Genomic DNA, 16,595 nt, shown 5'->3' on the forward strand with positions numbered 1-16,595 from the left:
GGAGATGAAATGACTCACGGAGGTCACACAGAAAGTGAGTGGGAGAGTCAGACCTTTGGATCAATCACTAAGAGCTAATTCCATAGTGGGTCAGAGGATGACTGCGAGGACCCTGTGTGTTTGATGGGCCCATTTTCTCTTGAACCGAGCCCATCATTGTGAAATTTCAAGTATTAGTCAATGCACACACGCAAATAAAGGCTTGGGGCAGCCAGTTGTAGGAACAGAGAAGCATTCTCTGCTATAAGGTTGCAAACCACACCCCAAGCCACCAATCCAAAAAGCTCATGCTGTACTCCTCCCCCATGCTCCAGACCCTGAGTTTGTGGCTTTGGCTTATGGCCCCGGTTCATGACTGAGGGACCCCAAATCTGGCAGGTGTGTTACCTTGACCAGGTCAAAGTGACCTGGGACACAACATGGCTCACTTCCCAGTACCTCCAAGGAAACAACCAGTCCCTGGTCCAATACGTACTGAGTCCTGTTTATGCACCATCCCTGTGCTAGACTTGGGGGCGACGGTGGGGGGGGGATCATCAGTCAGAGAGGAAGGCAGGAAAAAGACAGAAAGATGAAAGAAGGGAACAGAACACTGTATCTTTGTTTGAAAAAAACAAAACAAAACTTGCTGTTCAGTTGGGGAGAGAAGATAGCTCCCCAGGGACATTTAACAAGACAAAATGCAGAAGGAAAGTCCCAGAAGAATGTACATAATGGGTGAAGGTTGTCAAGGTAGTTCAAAGGATGACAAATGGCAACAGGAAAAGTGTGTCAGAAAATCTAGTTATGAGATCAGCCAAGATTTGTTATAATCTTGCTACAAGAGACATAACCTCCAGTAGACCAACCCAAAGATTCCCTCTTGGAAGATAAACTATAGAGGAGGAGAGAATGGATAGATAATCATCGTTAGACTAGATGCAAGAAGAATGTTCAGTTGAAGGTCACTAGACATTTAACTGACAGTCAGATGGGTGGGCGGGTGAGTGGGTGGTTAGCTTTCTCAGAGCAAGTCTCTATGCCGTTACACTTTCCAGAAAATAGGTTAAGCATTTTTATCAGAAATGCTAATGTCTTCCCACAACTAGATTCTGGAATTCATCTCACCAAAAATTCTGTCCTAGTCTACATTCAAGACAATTTTTCCTTTACCCCATCACCTCTGTGTCTTTCATGACCCGGTCTGCCCCTACAAGACCACAAAACTCAATTCATACTGTGAGGATGTGTTGTCAGAGGCCAGCTCAGGACTTGAACATTTACTCTCTGAAGGGGAAAGATGACCCCAGTTAGCTAATTCTCACGGGAGAAATGCAGAGGAGTGGACCCAGGTGTAGTCATGTCTAGAACTCGTACAGTTTGGAGGATACTCTTTAAGAAAAAATACAAAATTATGACTATATAACTGGGCACAAAAATGCATATTGATAAAGGATGAGAGAAGAAGTCACAACAATTCTTGAATGCTTGAAAATTCAGGTCCCATTCTCCACAAACCTCTTCTCAGAAATGGGTCCATAGTCATGCGTTCCAACAGCATCTCCACCTGACACCGGTATACTGAACTGTTAAGATTCATTTACTTCTGGGGCGCCTGGGTGGCTCGGTTGGTCAAGCCTCTGCCTTTGGCTCAGGTCATGATCCCAGGGTCCTGGGATCGAGCCCTACATCGGGCTCCCTGCTTAGCGGGGAGTCTGCTTCTCCCCCTCCCTCCGCTCCTCCCCCTGCTTGTGTGCTCTCTTTCGCTCACCCTCTCCAATAAAAGAAAATATTCATTTACTTCCTCCTGTGGGTTCACTCACACCCTGCTGGCACCCACACTTTTCTTACTCCAGGCAGTCAGCACCCTGCCACCCTGCCCTGGCTTTACGCACTGACCAAAAAATGACAAAGAAAACCAAGGATTCATCTGTGCGTGGATTCAACAAACAACCATTGGCTACCTCGATGTGCCAGGCATGAGCTCAGATGGAAACACGCTTTCTATGAACCGAACATAACATCTAAGGCTATTTTGAGCAAGTGGATCGTGTCACCTCATTTGTTTGACAGAATTTACTGAGAAGGGCCTGTACGCCAAGCCTGAGCCAAATAACCAACACATGAGGTCGACACAATCGTTACTCCCATTTTGTCGACGACAGAACTGTGGCTCAGAGAAATTAAATTAGGAGGTTCGGTGGATGGTGAGCCTCGGGGGTTAAACCGAAGTCCCTTCGGAATCAGAGGCCTTATCCGCACTCTAAGTGCTCAGCATCTAGGAGAGCTGTTTGTAACGCACACGCACACGCACATATAATAGATGACGTGTATCTATTCTTCACAATTTATACAGCATTTTTACCTACACAGCATCAGCCATCTTTCCAGCAGCTCTGTGAATAAGGGAGAAAGTAGGGGAGACCCCTGGGCTCTGATCCTGTTTTCCAGCTGGGATCTGGGATAAATCACATCCAACAGTCATGTAAGGGGCTGGGCTTAGTCCTTTCCGCAACCCAAGAGCTCTGGCGTCCTTTTATCTATGACCGCCAACCCTAACCTTACATCCCTCCCCATAGCCCTTACTGATTGAGCTGTGAGAAAATCCAGAGTGCTCTGGCCAAATGCCCCCAGGCCTGAGGAGGCCACCAGAAGCTGGAATTTGTCCCTGCTCAGTAGTTGCCTGGTGGTGGCTTTCTGAGGCCTGTTTTTATAGACTGGAGAGCCCAAGGCACAGAAGGCTCAGGGTAGGGCATACAGGAGTCCAGCCAAAAGAAAGGCTTTACCCCACGACAGTTCTCCCTGCCTTTGCTTTCCCTTCCCAGTGGCTGAAAAGTACTTCTTGTGCCTGTGCTAACTGGAGCCCATTAGCATCCCTTGGCTGGACCACATACTGGGCTCTGCTCTTCAAGTAACTGGGGACACAGGTGGCAAGGGGTTCTACAGGCAAAGGCCAACCTGCCCAGAATAAGCCTGAGGGAGAGGGAGGGGGCCAGGGTTCCTGAACTGCATTTTAAGGAAAAGGAGAAACTAATTCCTAAAATAATTAATCTCTTTAAAAAGTTCTTTCTGTTCAACTTTATTCTTGCTTGAAGATTATATTTAACTTTCTCCTTTCTAAAAAAAAAATATTTTCTGTTCAATTCATCTCCCTTCCTCAGTGCTTCAGGTTTCTAATCTGGGCTCATAAAGGACTTCAGGAGATGGGCAGTCCCCTAAGATTATGATCAGATTGTCAAAGAGAGTCACGATCTTGAATAATTATGCGTGGTGGCAGCCCTTGGCCCCAGCTGTGTTGAGCCAAGAGCAAAGAGTCTTAAAAGCCTGTGGTTGAGCGATACAGGCAGGTACATCGAGAGCCTTTCTTCTGAGATCATAAGCAACTATTTCAATTAGATGTCCTCTTATAAAAATGGACTCATACGCTGGTGAGGTCAAAAGAGGCAAGACTTGTTTAAAATCCTTGAGATAATTAAATTGGGAAGAGGAATATCAGTAAATTAATTAGTTGTAAATTTCCTATGCACAAAGCTCCAGGTCTGCGGTTAGTCTAGCCACTTGTCATTGGGAGTGATTTAGCTACAGCAACTCTGAGCAATCACCCCACCCTCCTCTCGGATGCGTGGTTGCCAGCATAGCCCCCATTCAACCAACTTTGGAACCACAGGACCCTGAAGTTCTGTTCTGAGTTCTGTTCACTCTCTGGAGGTTGCAGACAGCTCCTGGCCAGTTTCCAAGGGTCTGCCCCCTACAATGCATGGGCACATTTCTGCGAGTAACTTCTCCTAAAATAATATATAATTCTAACACTCAGAAAACTTCACCAGTCCCTCTTATTACAGAATGGAAAACAGATTCTTTGCCCTTTCCCCCCAATTCCTCACAGTTTTCAATCCAAAGTTCTTCTTCCCTGTTGTTCCCTCATGAACTTTTCTCCAGTCAACCTGCCCCACTCACTGTCCCTCAAACCCACCACACACATCCCATGTCCACACCTTTTGGCCATCTCCCTCCCTGAAGTGACTTGCCTCTTCTTCTGAAACTCTGGTTCCCTCCTCTGTGGGTCTCACCTGGAGCCCTCCCAGTTTCCATGGCTCTTCTGTCTGACATCTTGACCACACCCTGCTCATCTCTTATGTTCCTGAATCATGTTCTAGGTCCATTTGCCTTGTGATGTCTTCCCTCCTTTGGATGCAATTAGATTCCTTGAGGATGGGGGTTTGTGTGCAGCCATTTTGAAATCCCTGCCATATTGGATGCAGTGTTTCGATCACAATAGGAACTCACTATTTATTGAGAACTCAGCACAGGCTTCCTCAGATCTGCCTGGATTAAAATCCTCAGTCCACTGTTTAATGACCATGTGACCATGAGTTATTTGGCTCTTTAAAGCTTCTGTGTCTTCACTCGTAAATGGAAGTCGTGGTAGTACCCACAGCAAAGCAGCGTAGTGAGGATTGTGTGAGATAAAGCACGCACAGTGCTCAGGATAGTCTGATCCCCAGTGCTCAGTGCAGGTGAGCTTCTGTTATCCTCAACACCACCACCGGTGCTGTTACTGGAATCTAAAAATGTGAAAATTCAGGTACACCTGAGAAGAGTCTTGGGCCATCCCTTAAGTGAAGACGGCCCCTTAGAACCAACACAGTGGTGAGGCAGCCCTCTCCAGCACACATATAAGAGGGACAAACTGTCAACCCTGCAGATGTGTGCATGGAAATTTCAGATAAAATGACAACTGGATAAACCAGCACTAGATTACTAAGGCTGCCTCAAACCACTGATCTGCAACCAGCAAGTTGTCACTTTCCAGGAGCCAAGTGCGACTGCTCCGTGCTCTCCAATATCTTCGGAGCATTCCATGGACACTGGCATGACGTGTCTTTTCTGTGTCCCTTCCAACACTTTCAGTTCTCAACCTCAGTCCCCACACAACCTGTGTCCACCTCATCTTCCTGGAACCACTGTCCCTGTCAGTGAGTCTGAGACTTTGAGAAAATAGGGATGCCTGGGTGGCTCAGTCAGTCGAGCATCCAACTCTTGGTTTTGGCTCAGGTCATCATCTTGGAGTCGTCAGATGGAGCCCTGCATTGGACTCCATGCCTAGCTGGGAGTCTGCTTGAAATTCTCTCTCCCTCTCCTTCTGCCCCTCCCACTCGTGCTCTCTCTCTCTCTAAAATAAATAAATAAGCTTTAAAAAAAAAGAAGAAGACTTTGAGAAAATAAAGGTATCTTCTCATTAGAAAGACTCGGGGACTCTGTGTTAAAGTCAGAGCGCAGAGCTGCACGCGTTAGTACAGGTAGGACTAACGGTTGGTGTCCCGGGAAGCGGTTAGTGTTTTTCTGTTCCCTCATGTTTCTCTTAGCTCCTGTCCTGCAGTTGTAGACAACAAGAATAGCATATCTAACTGCAGTGAAACGTCATTGTGGAACCCTCTAGTCATTTTCCCTCCTTGTCCTGCAACCACCACTACTCCCACAGAGTGAAGGAGGTGTGGGTCTTGCACCACCTTTAAAACAACAACAACAAAAGATTTATTTACTTATTTGAGAGAGAGAGGGTGAGCCGGGGTAAGGGAGGGAGAGGGAGAGAGAGAATCCTCAAGCAGACTCCCTGCCCAGCACAGAGCCCAAGGCAGGGCTCAATCCCAGGACCCTGAGATCATGACCTGAGCTGAAATCAAATCAGCCGCTCAACTGACTTAGCCACCCAGGTGCCCCCCTGAACTACATTTTAATCACATCATTTCATCAATGTACTGTTTTCCACACCAGGACACGACCTTGCCAAGATGGGCATCATGTTTGTTAATAAATTAAACCGGCATGTGTCTGGCTCTGTCCTAAGTACTGGGAGTCAAACGATAAATAAGACATGTTTTCTGAGCCTCATCTGGCCCATCTTCCAAGCACAGAGTGGCAGAGAGCTTTTCTGAAACACACACCAGCTTTTGTCACTGCCCTGCCCCCAGCCTCTCCCCACTCAGCCAGAGCATCTCTTCGACTCCATCTCCAGGTTACCAGAAACAGACAAGCAGAGTGGGAAAGGGCCAGGACGTGTGGTTTAGAATGTTGGCTCACCAGGGTTCCAGCTCCAGGAGAACATCTATAAACGCAGCAATAGCTCACTGGTGTATGCAGAAGTCACATGAAGAGAGCCGTCACTGCCCAAGCTTGGTTCTCTGCAGAGAGGCAAAGTGTCGCTCTGGGGCCACGTGAAATATGCTTTCACCCCAAATGCTTCATCAGAATGTGCTTGTTCTGACTCCAGTCTTCACACTGCCCCAGCCAGAGACTCTTTTCCCTGTCCCCAGGAGCATCTTTCTAAAGGTGATCACTCCTTCTCCCAGGATTGCACAGCCCTGAAAGTGTTTTGGTTTGCTAGAAGCCTTGGAAAGACACTCCATAATCTTCTGTATTCCCCTGGCATGTTCTGCCTCCTCTTCACCAAACGTGGTTCTTTCATTTCTCCTGAAATCAGGCCCCAAGGTCACTCCCTCCGGGAAGCCCTCCCAAATTTACCCCCCTCCCTGCCACCTCTAATCATGTATTTGCTCTCCTCTTCCATCAGTCCTGTGGTTTTGTGTTCAGTTTGGATTGTGTCATTCTCCACCTGTTGATATGTTGTTAAGACTACAAATTGTTTATCCTTTATCCAAACCTGTGGAGTAAAATGTGTTTCGGAATTCAGAACTTTTCAGATCTTAGAAAGGTAATAGAGGTTCTAAGGGTAGTGCCCACAACCAAACACGTTAATATTTGTTCAATGAAACATGAATAGTCACATGCAGTGGGATACATTAAGATTACAGTCAGCTTCTTATCAATCAGTTCAGGTGAGGTTTTCTACATGTGTGTTCGGTATTTCCAAAGAGTGGATCTGGGCTGCTCATAAGAGCCACCACTCTGAACCTCTGTGCCAGGAGCTCTGCTCTTGTATTATCTCCTTCAACCCCACAGCAGCGTCACAGGAAGGAGGTGTTATTTTCCAGAGAGAGGAGGACAGCAGAGCTCCCAGAGGGTAATTTGCCCAAGGTCCGACCTCTAGAAGACAGAGGACCCAGCGTTCAAACCCAAGCCTGCCTCCCCGTAAGCTTGATGCTTAATGGCCAGACAGTTTTCATACCAAATGTGCTTCCTCTCACATCTCCAATTACAGTGTTCCATATGCAAGATGGGATATATAAATGCTTGCCAATGATGAAAACAAACAGAAGAGCATTTAATTTTTTTATTTGTAATTCACAAATTATGCTTGCCTTCTTCCAAAAGACTGCACAGCACTTTAAACGTCAGTCAGCTCTGGAAGATCGAGCGTGAAGCCTCTGGAAGCCCAGATGCGACCAGGATAGATGAAGGCACCAACAAATAATGTCAGCTGATGGTCACAAGGAGGCAGCGCACAGGCCACACTGATGGCCACGTGTGTTCAGCTCACATGGCACCAATGGTCAACATTTAGAGCTCAGGGGACTTCAACTAGAAGTCAAAATAACTTTCCTTTATAAATGTGAAACACACTATTTTGATCGTTCATAATTCTTTCTCTTGAGAAAATCAGATATTCCTACAATATGGTGTTTTCACTCCTTCATAGCAATCATCAGCCGATGCTGGGTAGCAGCTTGAGCTGGGGTGAGCACTCCCCACTTAGCCGGAGTCCCTCCCCTCCTGCACACCGGGGTTCGGAGGGAATTTGAGTCTGGAAACACCACATCTGACAGAGCGGACCTGTGTCTGATCCCCTGCCCTGTTGGGCTCCCCGCAGGCCGGCAGTCTGCTGGCTGATGTGAACGGGGCAGATGGTTAGTGTCGCTCTTCTCTTACCAATCAAGGACTTGCGGCAGGGTGACACGTGATCATATTTTCAGCACCATCCCAGTCACCGACTTGCAGCGAGGACAGACAGACAGACAGACAGAATGTGTGTGTGCCAGAAACAACAGAATGTGAGGGGGTAAGCACAGCCATCGGGCCGGGGACCCAGAAGGAGGCAGAGGTGGCCCCTAGTGCCAGCTTCTAAAAGGGAAATTTCTTGTGGGCAGCACAAGCACTAGAACCTAGGTCACTTCTTGAACCCAGGCTCCATCCCCCTTGAAAAAAAGCTCAGAAAAGCCACAAGTGTTGCTTTGGGCCACGGTGCGCGTGAAGTTCTGTGATCAGAGGGCCTACGTGAAACAGTGTCACAGCAGGACAAGGCCCCAGCCACCTGCTGGCTCCCTGGGTTTTCCCAATTGCCAAGATGATCACCCAAAAGCCAAGTTTCCTGGCTGTATGACCTTTCTCAAGTTCAGCAAAGACACCTTATGGAAGGCCCAGCAGAGTTTACATTGGAATCAGTATGTGAAGAGAGGCAAGGTGTCCTTTTCTTCCATGTTGGGAAGCCAGACGTTTGCCAGCCGTGTTCTGAAGCCCACTATACAAGAAGCATGTGCTTCCGGACCACCAATTCCTAGCACCGAGTCCCTCATGGGGGACCTCTTTGCTTCCAGAACTCTCAGGGAGACTCTTGGGAAGAAACAGAAAGGTAGCAGTAAAATCCAGGCAATCCATCATGCCAAAGCTTGTCAAGGGCACACGTGGGCAAAAAGACCTTGAACAGATTGGCCCACCTGCCGTCTTGGAAGGAGGGACCACAGTGATGGCTCTAACCCTCACTACCAGCTCCACTCGCTGTCAGACACACTCAGAAATCTGGTGACTGGCTTCGGAGCAAACGTGCCTGCCTGTCAGTGTTGTAAACTGAATGGAGGCAATTATTTTGCTAGTCTTCTGAAAATTTCTAAATTTTCCAGATCAGCTCCATTTGCTGGGCCTGGGACAGAAAGCCCAGTGGGCTGCGTGCCCCAGCATCCCGGGAGATGAGGTGCGGGCCAAGTGCAGCTCTCCGGAAGCCAGAAATGTAAAGCAGACATGGTAACTGCATTGCTGTTTGGTTTGGACCCGAGAGGCAAACATCCAATTTGAGATCAAATAAATGGATCCTGGGCCTGAGTAAGCTTTTTAAATAGGATTCACTCTAGAGCAGTTTAAAAATTAGAAGGAAGTGCCAGCGAAATTCTGCCCATACTTCTTGGGCTAAAAAAGAGAGCCCCCCCCACAGAAGGGGACCCATCCATACCAGATGCTGTATTATATTTACAGAAGTACTGCAACAGCCTTAGGGAATAAGGAAGGAGCTTATATAATTTTGACTCGAATGAAGATAAACAGAATTTAAATATATAGCACCGATGATTCCAAAATAAAGGCAGGTAACATTTTGTGAGTGCTTACTATGTGCTTGACACTGTTTCAAGTACATAACCATTACACAATATTACCCATTTACTATTTATAAAATCATCATCATCATCAAAATCATCATCATCATCATCCTCCTCCCACCAAAGCTATGAGGTAGGTATTATTACTATCCCCAATTCACAGATGAGAAAACTGAGCCATAGCTAGTGTGTACTGGTGCCAAGATTCAAACCTAGCATGTCTGACTCAAAAGCCCATGTGCTTAACCTACCTAGAAAGTGTTCTTACAATATCCTACTCCAAAAACAATTCCAGGATCTAAGCATCTCCCCTACAATGTAGCATACACCAGCCTCGTCTGTTCCCAGCTAGTCCCAGTCTCCTCTTTGTAGAATTTCACATCGTTTGAAAACTAACATCTCAAAGCAAAAGGGACCCTCCTTCAGACCTTGGAGGTGAACTGTCATTGATCTGAGCCACGCAGCGTAACCTCCTTTCTCTTTGCTGGGGCTTGGTGGACAGGTGGTGCAGATCTAGCTATAAGAACTGATGAAATTTTGCAGGAGATATCTGGAAAGGATTTTGCTCCGTGATAAACAGATACAGAGAGACAGTCCACCGCATTTTTCCTTTTTTGAATGTGTATAAAGCATGGCGCTTGGAGTCGAGAAGACCATTTTAATTTATCAGCCTATGGACAAAAAAGCCAGCATACTGAGGATGGCAGAAAGCAGCAAGATTTTTAAAAGCCTGGGTCTCCAATGACAGATTGAGCCAACACACCAAACTTGGACGCCTGTATCTCCAGACTTCGCATCTTGCTACATGGGATAATTATACATCTTTGTTGCTTAAGCCATTGTTAGGCATTATGTCACTTTCCATTCGAATGTATCCTGACTTACACTTGTATCCTTTGCCTATGCGTAGACATATGTCATGTCTATACATTTCCCACCTGCTTTATTCCACTTAATTTATTGCTACTTGACCAGATAAAACCAGGCGGTCAAGAAAGGAAAGGCAATGTATTTGAACAGCAGTTTATCAACACTATTCTGGGGAAAAAAAGTTCAAGACTGCTGTATTATCATTTACCATTCCCCTACCCTGAATCTTGCTCAGATGCACTCACCAGGAGGCTATGACTCAGCAGTAAACAAAAAAATACATCCCCAGTTTCCTCATTAGTAAAATAAGCAATCTGAACCAGATGATCCCCAGGTAAATTTCAGCGCTGACATTTTATGCCTCATGCTCTGTCTATCTGTTAAGAAGGGTTATATTGTAATAATTTCTAGAGATGCCCTATTACTAATGACCACATCTTTAAACGCTGAATAAAATAGTAACAATTTATCAATAGTCCTAAGTCCTTCCCCTCTGCAGGCCTCAGTTCTTTATCAGAAAAATGTGGGGGGAAAGAAAAAAAAAGAAAAATGTGGAAAATGAAATCGATGGTCTATAGGTCACTTTCCAGCTCAGACACTTTTGAATCTGGCCAGATTCTTAAATATGTGGTTTTACTCCTTCCAGACTTCTCTTCAGAGCTTACACAGCCAGGTACTCGGCAGTGTCTGAATCACACGTAAGACGTTTCTGGAGCCCGTACTTATGGAGAAAGCTAACTGACTCACTTCGACTGTGAGCACGTTAACCTGTATCCTCAGTGCCTAGCGATATACGCAGTGCAAGGTGCACACTCAGTAATGACTGGTCATCCAAAGACGGCTGCCATTTTTTTTAAACATCTACTATTTGACAGACATTTTAAAGAGGCTATCTCAAATCCTCACAACAATCCTGCTAGGGCAGTATTTTTACATCTATAACCTGAATAAAACTGGGCTGCCTGTAGGCCAGTCTCAGCATGGTGTGACCTCCAAAATAAACCCAAACCCAAACCCGACAACACTGCCAACGTATGTAGGTCTTTAGGGAGGTCTTAGAAGATAAGGCAAAAAGGCCAGTTCCATTGCCAACACACAGAAACTCCTCTTTACCTGTCCCTCTGCCTAAAATCCTCTCGAGTACCACAAGACCCACAATTGCGGTGTTCCCCAAATGCCCTCACAACACCCTTGCCTTCTCCTCGTTCCAGTTTGGGATCTATTCTGTCCTTCGGAGAGTTGCCTCCCCCCCTGCATAGGTTAAAAGTTTAATCTCTCCGAAGTCTTCCGTGTTCCCAACAGCTGTTGATTTGCCAAGAGGTCTGTGGGTACGGACTGGGGCAGCATTCGCTGCCGTCCTCAGAGGCAGAGCACTGGACAGCATCTGCTCCCAGAATTGCTCTCTTCCTGCCTAGGCTGTGAACCAGTGGCTGCCTCAGAACCACCCAAAGAACTCATCAAAAACGCAGTGTCTGATCCCCACACCAGTCCCTCTGATTCAGCATATCTTAGCGTGAGACCCAAGATCCCCATTTTTAATAAGCTTCCCAGGTGAATGTAAGGTGGAGCCAGGTTCTGAAGCCCTGCTCTCCACCACAAAGGCTTCCGAATTGAGCCACCGAGTAGCTCACGCCCACAGGAACAGACACGTTCCCCTGAATCCCGTTTTTGCGTGTGATCTTCCCTACAATGGGGTTTCTCCACTAGGGCACCCTGTGGGCTGCAGAGCTGCGTGAGTCCACCGTGGCAGCAATACAGAATTCTTTCCCCCAGAGAAACACTGACTGCAGATCCCTGTGAACCCGGAGAGGCTCCAGAGCCTTCCATGTCTTCTCAAAGTGCTTTTGTGAGAAAATGGACATCCAAGTCCCCACTGGGGCTTCCAGGAACAATTTCTCCCTGAGGTGAGGCAACAAGAGCCTGATCCCGACTGCCCTCCTTTCTGGGGGACCGGTGACGGAGAGGGAGCAGAGAGCTCTGGTAGCCACTGGGGCAGAAGCCAGAAAGGGAACCTTCCACAGAACTTCCAGGAGGTGGGCCCCAAGGAGGAGGAGAGGCACAAAGCAGGATTCTTGGAGGGCGGGCCTCCCCCCTTCTCGAGCAGTGGCTTCTAACACAGTGTCAAGAATCTGAATTGAACAAAGGAAACGGTGTTCACTGGCCTGAAGAGGCACCTTGAGGTGGGGGAGGGAGGGCTCCAGGTCCAGCGTCCCTCAGGCAGCAGTAGCCAGGGCTCCCTCCAGCGTCAGGAGGACAGGACAGCCCGGCCAAACCCAAGGGCAAGCCTTTTATCAAGCAAGTGCTCACTGCAGCATTCCCTCTCCTGAGCCCTTCTCGAAGCCCTGTTCTCTGGAATAGACCTCAGCATCTGGAGGTTCCACACTGGATCCCTCCGGGTAATTTAGACACTGAAGAAAAGCACCCAGCCTCATTTTAAAGTGATCGTACCAGAGAGATTCTGAAGAGAGTTTCAAAGTCAGGGTCACTGTGTGCTGCAACTCAGCTGTGTTGAAGGATGAGTAGCAATTTCTGTCAACAAACACTGATCGAATATTCACTGATGCACTGGGCCTGGGGAACATGTGGGCAAGAGCGAATCAATCCTTCGTCAGAGCATCAAGTACCAGAAATCGGAACACACGATCTGACAAGTGTCAACGTCCCTGTGAGTCTGCTGGAGCAGAACAGTTGAGTATAGAACTACCTCAGAAAAGCCAAGATTTTGCTTGCTTGAAATCAGCCTGGAAAGGTCAGTGGCATCATTGATTGAACCAATCAATGAGGTCTGCACACCTGTGGCTAAACCTAATGTAATCCAAACATGAGTTCTGATCCGACATCAACGATGGACACAGTCATCTGTACAAGGGAATGGGATTACACCCCTTCCCAGCACAGCTCCGCCGCACAGGACGACAAGTCAAGGTGATCGCCTCTGTGGTTGACCACAGGGCCACGTGCACAGCTAACTTTTTTATTACCTCGTTCGTGCTCCCCTATTCCCCCCCTCCCCACGCCTCTCTGCGGTGTTCCTGCCTTCAGTCTTGTTTAGAATCGACTGACGTCGTCCTTCCTCACCAGCGGTGGTTTGCAGTTACTTCGGGCGATGGAATCCTTTTAGAAAAATAAACCTTCCATGCCACTCCAATCTTTTACACATATAAGCAGAGCTCTTTGAGTCTCTCCTTCCCCGAGACTCTTCAGCCTCAGAAGCAACTCCGGAATGTAAGGAACACAGCAGCTCGACGAGCACCCACGTGCGCCTCGGAGGCAGGCGCTGTAACTTGCCATCCCATATCCCTTCCCCCTCTTTCTTAGCAAAAGAATTCTAATTAGTGGGAATGAAACCAACTGAAAGATTACATTTCCCAGCCTGTCCTGCAGCCAGGTAATGCCAGCCCTGTGATTAAAGTTCGGGCAATGATAGGTGAACGGAAGAATCATGAAAGATTCCTGGGAAGAGTCCTTAAAACTGAGAATCGTGCCCTTTCTGCCCTTCTGTTCGTCCTCCTCCTTGCTGTCTGCAATAAATGGATGATGGCTGGAGCCCCCGCAGCCATATTGGACCATGAGGTTATTTGGAAGTTGGAGGCTATGCTCCAGAGATGATGGGGCAGAAAAAAGACAGAGCCTGGTTCTGTGTGACCTCATGGTGCTGCCCTACCAGTTCTCCGTTGTCTGTCTCTGACTTCTTTCATGGGAAAGAGTAAGCCTGATGTGTCTAATACAATGTTGTTTAGATTTTTCTGTCTGTAGTTACTTTTTTCCATATGGGTCTCTTCTCATGTACTGTTTGGAAAGGAAAAATTACAGAGAACTAGGGTAAGGCCATACTGACATTTTGGTGTACAACATTTGGATCAAATTTATTTATAAAATTAATAATAATATGGGGCACCTGAGTGGCTCAGTCAGTTCGGTATTTGCCTTCCGCTCAGATCATGATCCCAGGGTCTTGGGATCAAGTCCCGCTTCGGGCTCCCTGCTCAGCGGGGAGCCTGCTTCTCCCTCTGACCCTCCCCCGGCTCTTGCTCTCTCTCTCTCTCAAATAAATAAATAAACCGTGGGCAAGGGTATCTGCTACACACTTGTGTGTACATTATTTCATTTACCACTCAGGTCAACTACATGAGGTAGGGAAGATAATGGATAGCTTCCAGATGAAGAAATTGAGACCGAGGGGGGTTCCTATCTTACCAAAAGTCACACAGCTAGTGCAAAGACAACTTAATCAGGGAAGATCTGACTCATGTAGTCTTTCGCGATCTAAACTTGAGGTGAGGCAGCTCTGGAATCAGACTGGCTGGGATACAAATCTTTGCTCTACCTCTGCGTTTCTAGAAGGGTGATCTTGGGCAAAATTCTTTGACTTCCCTGAGCCTCAGGCTGCCTTCTACAGTTAGGTGTGGATTAGTGAACTCATGCACCTGCGTATGGCCAGGGAGCCAGTATCAATCAGAACACAGTGCGGGGTGCAGGTAGAGGAATGCAACGAGAAGGAATCCACATATTTTCAGAGGAATTTGAAAATAGCTCCTTGGAGACCAGGCACAGAATAGAAAAATGTTTATGGTGTTTACATGCATATCACAAGATACCTCTCCTTATTCTCAGTTTTCTCATCTATAAAGTGGGAATAACTATTTCTTTTACATGGGGTCCTGGGCAGAAAGAACTGATTAGCAGCAGAATGAGTCACAGTGTTAATGACATTACAGTTCGACTGCACTAACCCTTGGCACGTCTTCATTTTCCCAAATGAAGTGGCAAACTACCTATCCCACTTCCTTATTTTTCTTATTTCAAGTGGTAACTAGGATTTCTTTTATATTGTGGAAATTGATACCAACAGCTACAATTCAGAAATGCTAACCCCCCAAAAAAGTGCAAGAATCAGCACTGAACGATAGAGGAAAAAATGGCAAGCCCACAAAAATGGTGGTTTTTAAAGGAAATGCAATAGTTTCCAAAATCATGAAAACTCTCAGGAAACTACATCAAAATCGAAAATTCCTATGTATCAGGGGACATGAGCAACAGAGTGAAAAAGCAACCTATGGAACAGGGGAAAAGATTTTCATGTCATGTATCTGATAAGAGGTTAATATCTAGAATATATAAAGAACTTCTATAACTTAACAATACCAACAAAAGTAACCCTATTTGAAAATGGGCATAGGACTTAAATAGACATTTTTCCAAAGAAGATATACAGATGGCCAACAAGTGTATGAAAAGATGCCGAACATCACTAATCATCAGGGAAATGCCCATCAAAACTACCACATGATGTCACCTCGTCCCCGTTACGATGGCTGCCATCAAAACAATAGAAACTAGCAAGTGTCTATGAGGATATGGAGAAATCAGAACCCTTGTGCACTGTTGGGAATGTAAAATGGTGCGGCCACTCTGGAAAACAGTATGGAGAGTCCTCAAAAAGTTAAAAATAGAACTACCCTATGATCCAGCAATTCCACTTCGGGGTATAAATCCAAAATACTTGAAAACAGGGTCTTGAAGAGACATTTGCACTCCCATGTTGATAGCAGCAACATTCACAAAGCTCAAAGGTGACAAAGCAACCCAAGCATCCTTCAACAGACGAATGGGTAAACGAAGTGTGTTATAGCCATACAATGGAATATTAGTCAGCCTTAAAAAGTTGCGACATAGGTGAACCCTGCGGATGTTACGCTAAATGGAACAAGCCAGTTAAAAAAGGCAAATGCTATATGACTCCACTTATAAGACGTATCTAGAGTAGTCAAATTCATAGAAACAGGAAGTAGTGGTGTCTGGGGCGGCGGGGGGGAGAGGAAATGGGGAGTTGTTGTTTAATGGGTATAGGGTTTCAGTTTTGTGAAATGAAAAAGTTCTGGGAAAGCTCTTAAAAAAGCAGTGTGAATATTCTTCACACTACTGAACTGTACACTTAGAAAGGGCAGAGACAGGGAATTTAATGTTACGTGTATTTTACCACAGTTAAGACAAACAAGCCCCGTGGGAGAGCAGCAATCAGCCGTGGGTGTCAGTGACGCATTTGACAACGACTTCCATAAAAGTGGTGCTCCAGCCTAAACTGGCCCGTTTGGGAATGCTCTCATCTACATGGAATGCTGGCAGAGTGAGAATACCACGTCATCAGGGATAAATGGGAACTACATCCGGGTGGGAGTGAAAGCCGGGGCAAGTCACAGGCTGGTGTCAGAACTGGCCTCGTTGAACAAACTCATCACTGACCCAGAAGTCAACAGGAATCGCCGCTGCTGACGAAATTCGCAAAGATATGCTGGCAAAGCCCTGGCTGTAATGCCACAAACATGCCCGGGATGGAGAAAGATTTTCCACTAGGTCCTTAATTGGATTAAACCAGTGACTCCCTGGGACGAGGACGCTTGCCCAGTCCTACCTCTTGTCTCCAGAGCAGAAAGAAATTCTGAAATGTGATCCAGTTCATAAAATCACACTTGATAGAGG

This window comes from Ursus arctos, unplaced genomic scaffold (assembly GCF_023065955.2).
Source record: "Ursus arctos isolate Adak ecotype North America unplaced genomic scaffold, UrsArc2.0 scaffold_2, whole genome shotgun sequence".
In the NCBI taxonomy this organism is placed as follows: Eukaryota; Metazoa; Chordata; class Mammalia; order Carnivora; family Ursidae; genus Ursus; species Ursus arctos.